This window comes from Drosophila eugracilis, unplaced genomic scaffold, assembly GCF_018153835.1.
Source record: "Drosophila eugracilis isolate 14026-0451.02 unplaced genomic scaffold, ASM1815383v1 contig_2154, whole genome shotgun sequence".
NCBI classification, from domain to species: Eukaryota; Metazoa; Arthropoda; class Insecta; order Diptera; family Drosophilidae; genus Drosophila; species Drosophila eugracilis.
The window spans coordinates 3,516,365-3,531,923 of NW_024573038.1; the positions used below are offsets into that span (position 1 = coordinate 3,516,365).

The 15,559-nt window shown below is 37.2% G+C and overlaps 1 protein-coding gene across 1 annotated transcript in view; it reads left to right on the forward strand.

Moving 5' to 3' along the window:
* LOC108108489 (ecdysone-induced protein 75B, isoforms C/D) overlaps window positions 1-15,559 on the forward strand; it is a 106,427-nt gene that overhangs the window by 11,326 nt on the left and 79,542 nt on the right. The gene's annotated exons all lie outside the window — the stretch shown is intronic.

The window sequence follows — 15,559 nt, forward strand, 5'->3', positions numbered from 1 at the left end:
TTGGAGATATAGGTGCAGAAAGAGACACCGAGATGAGTCAGGGAAAGAAAGAAGAGGAAGTGCACAGAGAAGTTAATCTTATTGGAAATAAATATATAAATGCTGAGATTGTTTAAGCCGAATCTAAGCTATATACAAATTCATGTTGCTTTCAGTTTGGGGTGATTTGTATAATCATTTTAAGATCCATTCATTAACAATAACTATAACTTAGGTTACGGTTTACTTAGCTTAAGCAACTAAGAAACTGATAATCATAAAAACACTTAAATAAACAGATGAAATAAATTTCTGTTTAGTACTTAAAATTAGACTTTATTAAAATTACGAAGCTATGGATGTATTAAAAAGAAATCCCACTAATTAATCTTCATAAAAACAGATAAGCGAAAAAGTATGCTACATTTTATGTTTGATCAGTGATATCTCGAAACTATCTAATTTAATGAGGGAAGTATTGCTCTTTAAAACCTTTTTCTCGATTATTAAACTCACATTCCCATTTACGAAAGAAGCGAATATTTATTTGTTTTTCAATTTAGTTAACCGATAAAAACATAAATAGTTATCATGAGTTCTATATGTGACTTCAATATCAAAAGCTGAGGAACATAATACCAACCTTATGTATTTTAGGAATTTTGTTCTTGTAACATCGAGACATTCGATGATATCGATATTATGGAAAACTAATTCATAAAAATCGATTTAATCCCTTTTTTCACTGTGCAAAGGAACTTAGGTTTGGTAGGTGGGCTGGCCTTGATATTGTCAACGACATGACTTCACCCAAAACAACAACAACCGCACTGAGAGCAAAAAATTTAAAAATACAATATCAAAAGAGGGAGATGGCCCGAAGGAAAGGGAAAGAGAGGGCTATAGAGCGTCACGCTTGGGACTTGGGGGCGCTATTTATACATTTTTCCTCTTGTGATCTGCTTTTTGTTTATTTGCGCGCCTAAAAACGTTCACAGATTCTGTTCAGCCCCTCAGATCCCCCCTTTTGGGTTGCCAGCAAAACTCGAACCAACTCGCTGCGATTCGAATCGCGGCTGTACTCGAATCTGCAATCTGCATTCCCTTCATCTATATGCTATATGCTATAGACTATTGCTATCCTGCTCTCGCCTGGGAGATATAGCTCAAGTGCAGTGCCCTTGACTTAGGTCAATAACACGATTTGTTGTCGTTGTTCAGGTTCTTTGGCTAGCATTTAGGTTTGGTAATATGTGTATGTCGTTTGGTGAGCTAAGTGGGCTTAGTTTCTACTTTCATAATTTGGTATTGCAGATTTAAATGCAGTTAGAAAAACAATAATATAAGGTAAACTTTATATTTATTTATTTATTTATCTAAAGGTAACACTTAGTTCTAAACTTATGTTGAAGTAAGAACCATAGCAGCCTAAGGCCTAACCTTAGGCTCGATGGCATACTGTAATACTTTAACTTTGTACAGTTAGGCTATTTGCATGTTGCTAACAAAATACAAATAGTGGATACTATCGATTATATTGGTGATCGAGAGTAGTGCACCATCGATACGATCGAATCATTAACTACTAACGATCATGATTATTAATCAAAAACAAATTGGATCTCATTTTTAAAAGCTTTAAAAACTTCATTTTTGAGTCCTAATACCTTTAAAAATTAAAAAGAAATACTTAAAATTAATATTAAAGCAAGTTCAGAATTGACGTTGAACCTTCCACGAATTGTTGAGTCTTATGAAGAAAACGTGTTTGTTGCAACAACAAAATAATATAATTTACTTAAAAGTGCCAAAAATAAAAGAATATAGCAATACCATCCATGGATGGCATAACCCATTTTACAGTTTACAAGTTATTATCATACGAGGTGTGTTCAAAAAGTAAGGTGACTCTTCAAATTTCGCGAATTTCAAATTTTTCGATTATCGAAACCTTTTAGAAGTTATACGAGTTGTGTTCAAAAAGTAAGGTGACTTTTCAAATTTCAAATTTTTCAAATTTTTCGATTATCTTCAGTTTTGGGAACAAGAAAAAGTCACATGGGGCCAAATCCGGTGAATATGGTGGCTGAGGCATTATTGTGGTGTTGTTTTTGGCCAAAAAATCCAAATCCTTTGATCCATATTTTTCGATAGCAAAAAATCGCCGAGCTCGCAAAACAACTTGTAACTTTACGCCTCTCACAACCAAACAAAAGAGGATGTTCCATTGAAACTTGGTACAGATGTTAGGGAAGAGTGTACCAATATAACAAAACAAAAAAATCGATAATCGAAAAATTTGAAATTCGCGAAATTTGAAGAGTCACCTTACTTTTTGAACACACCTCGTATATAGTATTGTTCTCCCAACCTACTTTTTGAGGAATAACTAGATATATATTTGTTATATGGTGCTATGTCTACAATCCTAATCAATTAACTCCAAGAGACTTTCTCTATAACATTAATGATTGGCAGCAATATCAATGCATTTAAAATGTAAACTAACCACTTAGCCTTTTTAGTCCCCAATGGCAGACATTTGTTTATTTCAATTATCTACTAATTCAGAACAACAACTTAAACTCGAATCCATTTGTTGATTAAGCGTATAAACTAATCAGAGTTATTTGCATATTGTTAAATAGTATCCCTAACTAAGTTTAGTACCCCAGTCACCGGGCCATATCGATTGACTTTGAGTGCAGACCACTCTGGAAACCCACTGATATCGGGGCCAGCCAGGACCCTATTAACCCAAACAAATATCCAAAGTATCCGCACACGTCGCCACTTAAATGGCTCATCCTTGGACATGCCATTGGCACTTGACAGTGACCTTACAAGCGCCGAACGTGGCACCACCCAGGGGTGGCCATCACCACCCCCAATTGAAGCACAACGGGTGCCCTTCATTGGACTGCAACTGCTGCTGCATAACCTTTGCCTTGCATTTGGAGGCGATGCGCATGAACCTGACATTGAACGTGATGGCAATGAAATTTTCTTACCCACTTCCGAGAGCGAAAGAGAGAGAGAGAGTGAGTGTGCGGCGAAAGCGTGAAAGAGAGAGAGAGCCAATATGGGGGTTTACCGTGCTAAAAGAAGGGAATTTAGAATTTACCCATTCCGCAGGTAAATGTGGGGGCCAGCATTTTTGATGGCTTTTCCACTATACATTGTTGCTTTGCCGGGCTTTGCAGTTCGGAATGGTTAGGGGCTGGGCCATCCGGGGTTATAGCGTGGGCCACCGACGTTTGTGTGACGGAGGTCAGGTCAGGGCCAAGGCACTTGACATTTCTCCCCTTGCCACAAGCTCATAAATATTCCGGTTCCCTAGACTTTTCCCTACTTATATGGGTTAGTGTGTCAGGCGAAAGTTTTATTGGATATTTCTTATAAACAACATGGGATCGTTTAATACTGAGACTACGAGGTGTCATTGACCCATATGTACCAAGGAAACCAATAAATCGGATCTGATTACAATAAGTTTTCTAGGTAACATAGCGATATTTACTCAGTTTTAACTAGGAATACTTTTATTTGTTTACATTTTGTAGTTCCAGTCGTTGCTGGAAAATAAGGTTTGCTATTTCACTGGAAATGATTCTTTTTTTATAAACTCATTAAGGTTCTTTGTCTTGCTTACTCTGTTCAGATGTCCTATCACCATGAACATTACCGACCAATTACTATAACTATCAACTAATTTTCTATCATTACAATAATTTTGCCCTTTCCTTTAACCCAGCACAGCCAATCAAACCCCATTAGGACCCCACTTAATTGCTGATTCAGAAGGGTTCGTTGGACTCCCTTATTTGTCTTGTACATATCTTAATTGAACGATCATCGATGAGCTTAAGAGTTATCCGTTCGTAACTTTTTCGGTATCGAATTGCATTATTAATAAACTCGGCCAAGTGACAGCAAAACTTTTGCCTTTCCTAATGCAATTGCGCTGAACTAACTTTCCGAGAAGTGAAGAGTTGGGAAAGTAATCGGGAAAAGCAATGCAAAATGTGTTCATAACACAAAATTAAATTACGATGGCTGCTCTCACGTAACAGAAAGGTTCGAACTGCGTTTACTCACTTGCTCTCTCTCTCTCTCTCTCTTCTTAACACTCGTCCTTTCTCTCTCTTCGCCAGTTCTTTTTTCAAGACTGTTTTGATTCTGCCACTCTTCTGGCGCACTGTGAAAAACGTTTCCTTCTTTTGCATGCCTATCAAATGTATCTTATATCAAGTTTAGCATGTCTTCATCGTAATTAACTAACTAATTTTATGTTTAAAATGGAAGGAATTAGCTTATAAAGTATGAAGTTCAGTTTTCTTAGATCTTATTGGTAGATTGGCAGTTAAACTTGATTATCTCCTCCACAATATTTCACAGTGTATATTGCTTTTGCGGCTGGTGAAATTGACAAGTCCTTGTTCATGGTCAGGGCCGTGTTGTGGGTTGTATGTGTGTGTGTGAGGGAGTGGTGGGAGGAAGGAGGTTGCTCCTCAGTATTTGTTTGTGCGTTGACTGCAAGATGGCAATGAAATGTGCATGCGTTGACAACTACAACAGCAACTACACCAACGCGTGCTCTTTGGATTGTGTAATGAAGAACACACAAGGACAAGGATAAGGACAAAAAGGAGGAAACCTCCTCTTTTCTTCGCTGCGTGTGTGTTTTTCGTGTGATAAGCAATGTCAATGTCAACTTATAATTGCCATTTTCCCTCCAATTACCAACACTTTAAGTAATGTACATTGATTTTTTAGCCATTGATTTCCCAGAATGATAAGCTTTGGTATACTAACCCAATTCTGCCCGCCTTTTGACATTCACAATCCTTCACATTTTGGCTATTTCATAAGACCTCCTCTCCTATGGTTATTATTTATTATGGTGAAATTTCGCTACAGGGGATGTACTATATATATTCGATGAGAAAGCCTTGGCTCACTTCCGTGCCTTGAGTAATTTCCTTGGCAGTGTGCCCACTGTGCTGCCAGAGTTGCCACCGCAAATTCAGTCACTCAATCATCAATTGTGCTTTGACGTAGCTCATAGGTCTGTATTGACCTCACCCACATTTCTCTGTTTCACATGTACGATATATATATATATTTAGACTTCCCTACTCGCCGTCTGTTTTGTGTTTTGTGACATTGAAAATATATATTTTAGTGTCTGAGTGCGGGGCATATTGAACGATTCGATGTTGGTTAGTCGACCGCCAGTTTCCGCATTAAGTTTTCTAATAAACTTGGCAGACTTGGGGAAAGGTGGGCAGGTGGGATTACAGGTGTACTCGTATATTTAGAGGAAGCAAAATCTGAATAGAATAAAGCGCTATTATACTAATTTATTGGCAAACATTTTATCAACCGAATCGATTTTCAATGAGGAAATATTTATTATCAGATTTATTGAACAGACTTGTGCATTACTTTGAATGGGTTTTGAATGCGAATATAGTAAATTTAATATTTTAAAAGGGTTTTGAATTCTTTCTAAACTGTAACTTTCGATCAATTTAAATAGAACAACTTAAAATATTACAATTTGTGTATATTTTTATGGTGAAATATGAGAAAATTTACTAAAGTCTTTCCAAAATATAACTCAGAAAACGTCATCTTAAACGTATAATTTAAAACTTAAACACCATTAAACAAAGTTATTAAAAGCCAACTAAAATAATCTTGATAATTATTTGCACAATGGAAAATCGCATTAAAAATATCGCCAAGCAGCGACACTCACACAAACTCACACACATAGTTGAGGGTATAATAAAACTTATAATAATAACAAAACAACCGCAAAGAGGGGTAGTGAGAGAGGGGGTGAAAGATAGGGAAATGCTGGATGGGCAGGGGGAGGAGAGGTTATGAGGCTGGCCTTGCCTGAGGTCTTGTGTAAGCGACTAAATGGGGACCTACGTAATGTGTGTCACTTGCTCTACACTCTCACTCACACCCAGAGAGATGGAGAGGGAGGCAAAAAGTAAAATGAAAATAAATTGTGATGGTCAAGGTCGTTGGCATGTGCGCTTTGCGCAATAAAAACACAAAAAACCGGGCACAGAAATGGGGACAAGTGGGGTAAAATGTGCAAAACAAACGGATAAAAGTTGGGAAACTCACGACACGATGTCTGCAAGTCTTAGGAGGACCGAGGACTGAAGACAACCCACGGACGCCCATAGAAGCTGACCCACATTTAATATTTATAATTAATCTCGTTTCTCTTCTCCTTTTTATTTGCAGGTATGTACCAAAAAATGCCTCATGTTTCGGTTGTCAGAGCCAATTAAATGTAAGTCACTCTCGGATGTCGGTTAATGCCACTCAAAGTCAATTAACTGGCAATTAAGCCAGGGCTTACCTTTGCGCGTCGAGCCCCTTAGCCAATTACCCAAGGGCAAGGACTCGCCATCTGGCCATGTCCTTGCAGCCCCCTCCCATTCGTCACGATTCTCTCACATGCTTCAGTTTGCATTCCGAGGGCAAAAGCTCTCGCCTGCGCTGAAGGTTACTCGCGATCAAGGGCAGCTCAATGTCGGATCCTTGGTGCAGGATGCGGCTGCACTGCACGTGTAGCGAACAGAAGGGCATCTGGCATCCTGGCACTGAAAATAATATTTTTGACTATATTTACAAGATTTTTAAAATATTCTTGATTCAACATTGTTAAGTTCACTTTTTCATTTAAAAGAATAATCTAAAATCTTAAACATCTAAAACATAAATTGAGATTTTTTCTTAATATTAAAAATAAATAACTAAATTTCCATGAAATGAAGAATAACCATTTAGGATCTTAGATAAAATATTTTCTATATTATTTTTTCTTTCTATACATAAATAATATAAATGTATTTTGTTGCCCTGCTAAATAATTTGAGAAAAAGAGCACGGAATTTTCTCCTTATCTAACTAAATATTTAAATATTACAGTTATTTACTTCATAATATCTCTCCTTAAAAATTTCTTAGCACTTTTCCAAACAGCTGTTTGCCAGTTTCTCTCTGCTGCCTCAACTGTTGCACTTCCTGTCGGCAACTTGTGGCTTTTCACCTGCAGAGAACTGCAGAAAGCTCTCTCCTTTGGCTCTAAGTCTTTTTGACTGCAATCTCTCTCTCTAATTTTAGGGTTGCCTTTAGTTTGAAAATGTGTTATTTTTAATAGTTACAACTACATATTTATTAGAGCTTTTAACCACCTACTTTAGCTGCGAATGCAACCCAAGTGCACTTGCTGAAGCTTTTTAGTGCAGTTCGAGCTTTGCAATTTTCCTGTTGGAAAAACTTTTGCCTAATGCAACTGGAAAATTGTCTGAGGAAGCTTTCCTGAGTGCACTTTATGCAATAGTATAGGTTCTACCACCTGACAATAGATGGCGCTTTATTTTTATAATTATTTATTATTAAAGTGATTAACTTAAAATAAATATTATTCGTTATATTTTATGAATGAAATTCAATCTATGATATTGTACTAATTAACTCATCGAATAAGGAATATATTTAAACTCTTTTCTTAAATAACAGCCCTAAAGTTGCCTCCTTTTTTGTACAATTTGGCAGACCTAATTTATTTCGTTGTTAATCCAACATAATCCTAAACAAATAGCGCCGCAACCACATGGATTCACAGGCACACTTGTTAACTAGCAAAAGTGACCTTAACCTTGAGCAAACGAAGCCATTAGATTCTGTTGTTGTTTATACTCGGCTTCTCACCTTTTTTTCTGGTGAAGTTTGCGGCCAGCAACAAATTTAATTAAGCGTTTCAGCCAGCAGAGAGAACAAAATTTGAAATATTTCTCGTGAACATTGTTCGTTTTTCCTCGGGCTTTTCCTTTTCTTTACGAGGCCCAAATGTTTCCTTACAGCCATTAAGTTCGGTTAGGGTGTCGTCCGCAGGCAAAGTTGATTGCTACCACCTCGAATAGAAGGAGGCCTATAAATTTGGCACATAACTCTCACACGCATTAGCACTTTGTCAATGTGCCAGAATGGCGTCTCTTTCGCTCCAGCAGCGTCAAATCCATCAGGCTTTCCCTTTCTTTGGGTTTCTTTCGCCTTTGTTGCCTGTCGACGGGGCATGTGTCGAATTTCTTTGGTGGCCTTGACTTTTAGTAACCTTTCGGTTAATTCTAGTGTTATTAATGGAGCAATTCGTGGAAATTGCTGGCTGTGCTCTCTCACTCTCTCTCACTCTTTGTCACTTCGATTTCTCTCCCTCTTTCTATGCTCATTATTGGCGCTCACTTCCCATGACTTAATTGAATTTGCCATTCCTATTGACAAGTCCTGTTTGCCTGCTTCAAAATTATGATAAATGATTTTAAGCCTTGTTCATGCTAAAAGGCGGAAAACATTGCCAAGCTGACAGGATATACAAAATTTTCCATTTGCCCACGTGAAAAGGGAAACCACCTACAGTTGCACTGTGAAGAAAAAGGGCGTAGTTTTGCATTGCTTAGATCATGCAACTTTAAAATAATTAAAAATAATAAAACTTAGGCAAGCCTTTTAAAAAATCTAACATTTCTTCAGCTAAATAAATATTAATATATTTTAATATTTTTGTTATATTATTTCGTATTCATAAAGAACTCAATTCATTGTAGAAAATCATTCAAAATTAAGAAATATTCTTCTTAGAGTGCATTATCTCCTATAAGCTCTCCTTTTCGTTCCAACTTTTTCTGCTGGTAAAAGCAAATTCATGGTCAATGTGTCAAACCCCCTGAAGCGAAGTCGAAACCTCCCTACATAAGCCGCTTTGTATGCTGGGCTGGCAACCCAAGCCCCTTGATAACCACCTACTAAAATCCCTCCCCCTTGCAGACTCAAGTTTGAGCCTGTTGGGCTAGGCCTTTCTCTCTCTTCTCCTGTGCTAAAAATAACCACTGAGGCATTTTTTTCTTTTTTTTATTTGCCATCCACGCTCTCAAAAATACAAACTCTTGTATTTCTTTTATTCTATGTTTTGTTTATAGGACCATTATTATTTCGACTCTCATGGAAAATTTTTATTTCGTATTATTGCCTAATATTTAGGGGGTGTTTAAAGTTGGCTAAGCCTGAAGTTTCCTGGAAATTCTGCTCATGTCCTTAGGTACATACTTACATGTACTTTGAACATTTGCTCATGGCTAGTTGGCTTGTGTTTTATTAGAGTTTATGGATGACTTTATTCTGAAATGTATTTTTGATTACTTTCTGGAGCTGTACCTAGCATCTCGTTTAATACTTAGTTACTAGCTACTATTTTCCTATTTCCTAGTTTATGTTATTTCTTATTTCTAACAATATTAATTAGGCTGTAACCTCATAAAGTTTATTGATATTCCTAACTTTAGACCATCTTTGGAGTGACTTTTAATAATTTGATTTCTTTGCATTAAATATGTGAAAGAATAGTTTGGAATTTTAATGATAGTTACTGCTTTTAATTTCCGAGTTCGATATTTCCTTATTATATTTCATCCCGCTTCCAAATCTCTTTCATCAATAAGAATCCCATCTCTTTCACACAGTCGTGACCTAATGACCTAACGTATACAAGCTTTTGTCGGCCTACTTTGCGAATGAAAGATACATAGCCTCCCCCACAGTATACCGCCCACCTTTGCCGTTACACTCAAATTTTAAGGTGGCGCATATGCTTTAGCTTATTGAAAACCGACGGAACGACTTCCCCTTTTCGGCTAACACCCTTGTGTTTATTAACCTCTTAAGTGTATTAGTATTTGTAAAGCGTTTTGTTTATTTTTTTCGCTGGCTCACCTAATGCGCATTAACTGGCGAAAAATACACAGGAAAATAAGGAAAGCCATATTCGTGTGTGAGAGTGGGTGTGGGAGGGTATGTTTGTGGACTGCCTCAATACTTCCGAGGAAAGCTTTTCCGCAATAATTTTCCCGCTTCCTCTTTAGAGAGCTTTCCCAACAAACACGGCAACAAATGTCGCACGCGCTGCAGCAACAATAAAAGCAACAAGAGAAGTGGAAACTGCTGATTAAATATACACATAATGTCAAAACAGTGGCCGCAGAAATATGTACACACACAGAGCATATACAGAAACTAAGCCAAAATATTTACAGTGGACGCTCGATATTAAAACAAGACAAATATTGCATCAATTTGATTGTTAGATATATAGTAAGCCATTAAGGAATTTTAAACTATAACGAATGAAGGGCATATAGGTATATAATTTAAAACAAATCTGTTAAAAGTTTCGGTTTAGGACATAAATCAAAATGTGATATATTTATTTTTATTGAAGGAACCGATTAATTTACCTAACTAAAAGGACACGACTGTTTCATAGAGACCATTTCGTTAAATAATCCGCTCACTTGTTTTTATATAATAAAAATCTAGCTAAAGAGAATTTTAATTTGTATGCCTTAAAAATTTGTATTTTCTGTTGGCCTGAAAAATAACGAGGAAGAATTAACTTTCGAATATAAATTGGAATTTGATTTTTTCCTTCTTCGAAAATATGTTAAATATAAAGCATCTTTTCCAAGAATTCACTGTATGTACCAGAATATTTATTAATTTACAAACACATATACATTCCCATATATATAAACGAAGCAGACGCAGAACAGAAAAAAGCCCACCCGCAGTCAGCGTCGACGTCAGCGCTGCTGCTGTATTTGTTGGTTTTGTTGTTTGCCGAGTAAATAGGTGAACGACCGTCGATAATGCGCGACCTTCAAAATAATCTGGGCCAAGTGCTGTCCCAGTGTTCGTTGGTGTGTGTGTGTGTATTTGTGTCCATGTATGTATCTCTATTTGTATTTGTATCTGAGAAGAGTACCCAACATTCACGCACTCTCACTCACACTCTCTCTCTTGCAGGCCACCCCCTTCTAGCACCCTCTTCTCTTCTTACTCTCTTTCTCTCTCTTTGTGTGCGTGGCTTGGTTTGTGTGAGTAAGTTAGCTTTTGTTGTCTGCTGATTGGAGAATAGAAATTATATTTATGCGCTTCCTATCACAACATGTGTCATGAATACTAAGCCTATGTTTTATTTTAATAATATTTGCTCTCTGCACTTATCATTTCTTTAACTAACTTAATTAACTTCAAATTGATGTAGGAGAAGGGACATTCATTTGAAGATTTAATTGATAAATTAGAACAAAGCGATCCGATTATATCAGAGATTTTACAAATTGAAAACCTGAACTACAGAACTTTAGATTTTTTGGGATATCATCTTACGTTTTAACTTTAGTTAAGAGCCTTAGTATCTATTCTTTGTATTATTTCGTAACAAAATGTAAACTTATTATATGAGAATACGATTTTAGTTAGAAAATATTTTGATTTTTACGGCTTTCGAGTAATTCATCACAAAATCCTACCATTTCATGTCCCAAGAAGGCTAATCAGAGAAAACCTTTTAGCTTTTCACTCTTGAAAGCCCAGCTCAAAGCTTTTCCGAGCTTTTCACGCACTTTTCGTGACGTTTTGAAGGGCCAAAGTCGTTGCACTTTATCCAGGACAATGACACGGTACACATACAGCAACACTGATACACACACACAATCATACAAACACAAAATCCTGGCACACGTATGGAAAATACCGTCAGATGGCCATTTTGTCGAGGCATTTGAATTGCAATGCCGCTATTTTCGGTTTTAATTAAAATTTTAAAATTGTCTTTCTTTCGGCTTTTTCTCTTCAACATTTTATGGGTCCAGAAGGTTGTCGATGGGGGGTTTTTTATTGAGTGGGGGAAAACGGTGGGTCACCACTTATCGGCGCCTTCTATTCCATTTGCATGGAGCCGAATCGCTTTGGGGGTGAGCACAGTTCATGTCCTTGGACGAATTTCACCGAGAGTTGAATAGACATTGAAGGTTATCCACACTATAAATGTATATATATGCATGTTTAAGTGAGTTTGGTGAGAGGGTGTGCATGGAAACAACGTCAGCGGATCAAGCGATGAATATGTGACCAACTATTTGGGTCTGGAAAATTAGAGACAGTTTTATTGGGAGACAGTTTGGCTTTTTCTCCCTAAACTTGAAACAATCCTATAGGTATAGTATGTATAATATCTAAAGTCATTTATGTACCACTTACAATAAGGAAACATATATTTCTTCCTCTTAACCTTTGATAATAATTTATGTTCAGACAGTTATTAAATAATTGCATTTACTTTAATTTAAAACTCAGATTTTCCTGTACCCCACTTATCCGTGGTCATCTCACACCGGTTGCAACCTTCCATTCTCTTACGACAGTGTGTTTCTCCATTAAGTTAAAACCCCTTCTCCACTCAATTCTCAGTTCTCAACGGTGTTGGCCTAATCGAATCAGCGGTGAATTGCTGGTGGGTTAAGTGCTTTTTATTTTCACACCGTTTGGCGCCTAACACGTTTAATAGAGCACTAGTGCCAGCAACACAAGCAATTTTATACAGAGAGAAACATAATTAAAAAGATTTATTAAATGGAAAATAACATACTATATTTTTTAAACATTAAAAATGAAAAGTTTTAGGCCTTTAAACCTTTAAAGTATGCAAAATGTTATTTTTTATTCTTTATTCATAGCATACTTTTAAGAGATACTTTTAAGAGGTTTCAAAACACTTATGACTTCATATTATTATACCCGTTACTCGTAGAGTAAAAGGGTATACTAGATTCGTTGAAAAGTATGTAACAGATAGAAGGAAGCTTTTGCGACCCTATAAAGTATATATATTCTTGATCAGGATCAATAGCGAAGTCGATTGAGCCATGTCCGTCTGTCCGTCCGTCCGTCCGTCCGTCCGTCCGTATGAACGCTGAGATCTCAGGAACTATAGCAGATACAAAGTTGAGATTATGCATGAAGATTCTTGAGGTCCCGGGACAGCGCAAGTTTATTACAGCATCCTGCCACGCCCACTCTAACGCCCACAAATCGCAAAAAACTAAAATTGCTGAAATCTCAGGAACTATTGCAGATAGAAAGTTGAAATTCAGAAAGTATAATCTTTAGATGGCAACGCATCTTATAGTGGTACTACTATCCGGCCACACCCACCCATACGCCCACAAGGCCCAAAAGACGGATTTCGGATTTTCTAGAAAAGCTGATTTCTCGGTAACTATAAGAGATAGAAAGTTCGGATTAAGCATGTATGTTTCTATGATGATCTCAATGCGAATTGTTTTTTTCCGATCACGCTACGCCCACTTAAACGCCCACAAAACCCGAAAAACCAAAAATGCAAAAATCTCAAAAACTATAAAAGCTACACAATTTTGCTTAGGAACACGTATTAAGGAGATGCCTCTGCAACTTGCCACGAAGTTGCATCCGGCCACGCCCACTCTAACGCCCACAAACCGCGGAAAACTGTGGAGTCTATAATATTATTATGAATGCCTTCGTTTGACCTTGTGTAACTTACTTCTGTTAATATCTATCGATTTATCAAAGATTTTTTAAATCGGAACAATATTTCGCTATTTATAAAGAAATTAAGGTTATAAGGCTCCACATGGGCAGTGACGTCACTATAAGCATACTCAACATACTTCCTCTGAAAATAGGTGGAGCATTGTGAATTTCCACTAGCAATATAATATTTTAAAATTTTGTAAAACAGTAACGGGTATCTTATAGTCGCGGCACTCGACTATAGCGTTTCCTCTTGTTTTTAGTAGACTTAAGCTTCTTAGGTGGCTTTTAAAGTGATACAATGATACAAGTACCTCATTTGAACTTCACGAATCATACAAATTAAAGATATAACTCATATTTTTATATAAAGAGTAATTTCTTAACACTAAATCAAGAGTAAACCATAAGCTGCAGTACATTTTTCTCAGTGCACAGCAGCCCAAGTGGTTCAACCCACACCCAGATGCTGCTGCTGGGCGCTGAGTGCAACGCGAAGTGACCCTGAACCCGTGCAACGACACAGAATCGCTGGCTGCGACTGTTGGCCGGGATTGTGCAACATGGCAGCCGAATCGAAATTGAGGGCAGACCCAGAGGCACGGCCTCAGTGGGCGGATATAATGGCCCCGTCCCAGCCTCCTCCTTCTCCTTCGTCGTCTTACGTGGGGAGTTTCGGTTGCAATGAAAAGTTCAAATGCGTTCGCTGACATTTTGCTACAGTTCCCAATGTCACTCTTGGTTGGCTGGAAAACCATAGGAAAAAGACGGGGTGCTAGCGGAAAATGGTGGTGACTTAGCTGCTGGCTAGGACAATCCCTATGTAGCTCAAGGATTCTGTTGCATTCGCGTTGCACAAACCACAGACCTTTACTTACCTAACCAAGAAACATTGAGTCTTTGGCCATCTGTGTTTTGCTTAAATGCAGATGATGCTGCCGTTGTGGTTCATATACGAGTACTTATTAGTTAGTAAGGAATTATAACTATAAATCTGTTTTTTTCTTATGGGAATTTATTTAAGTCCATGCAATCAGCTAATTGATTCAAACTTCAAAAAACTATCATACATGGCTTAGTTTCATTTTGCGAATATTTAAGAAATGGATTAAAATTACTTATTTTTGAAAATATATTCTTATATTTTTGTGCCTTGTATGCTTAAATTTATATGGGTTTATTATTATATATATAAAGGTTTTCCTAAAAGTGAACAACTGATATTATTTTAAGTACAGCTTAAGTCCGAACTAGTTAATTAAATTATATATCTATTTTTAATTGGGGTTCCTCTGTTGATGGAAGTTTTGTTCCTGGGATTTCTGTTGCGGCTCTTAGGAAACTTTTGAGTGGTTTCTGCTGTTGCAGCTCCCGTTGCCTTTGTTTCTGCTGCCACTGGCCATTGCCGAAGCCTTTCTCACGCCTCGTTTTTTGGTTCGTATGAATGTTCGTCAGCCCGGCCTTGAATATTTCTTCTGTCATTGGCATTTTCACAGTTCATTTAACTTTGGCCCGTTCTGCTTTTGTTGCTGGTCTTCTCGTTTTTTTTGGCCCTCCGCTAGCAGGACAACGCTTTCGGAGCTTCTGTTGCCAACCGGACTGGAAATCAGACTTCGGCTGAGGATTTATTCAGCGGTGGTCCCCAATTTCGTTGTTCTGTTTGGTGGTTTTTGGCGTCCACAATCTGATAGTTTCCCATTTGGTTAAATGTTCGTCATCAACCTGGGCCAATCGCTTTTTGTCTGGCCCAGAACGAGCGGATTGGGTTCAAATTAGATATGATTGGTTAAATAAAAAGAACTTTTAGATGTCTTATGAACAACATGATTGGAACTTACGTATAGAGTTGTAGCAAAAAAATCTTAAAATAAACGTTGAAAAAACAAAAGAATAGGCTAAAGGATCACATGATTCGACTTATTAAGAAATTATTAATACCTTTATTGACAATAGTAATATTAGAGTAACTAGCTATAGCTTAAAGACTATTGCACTGATATTTCAGCATAAACCACTCATCCATTCTTAATAACTTACTCACTTATTAGCGATTTTACAATGTTAAACAACCCATAAAAACCGTTAAGCTAGTGCCATAGACAAGCACTGTTAAATGATTAAACATAAAGAAAAACGA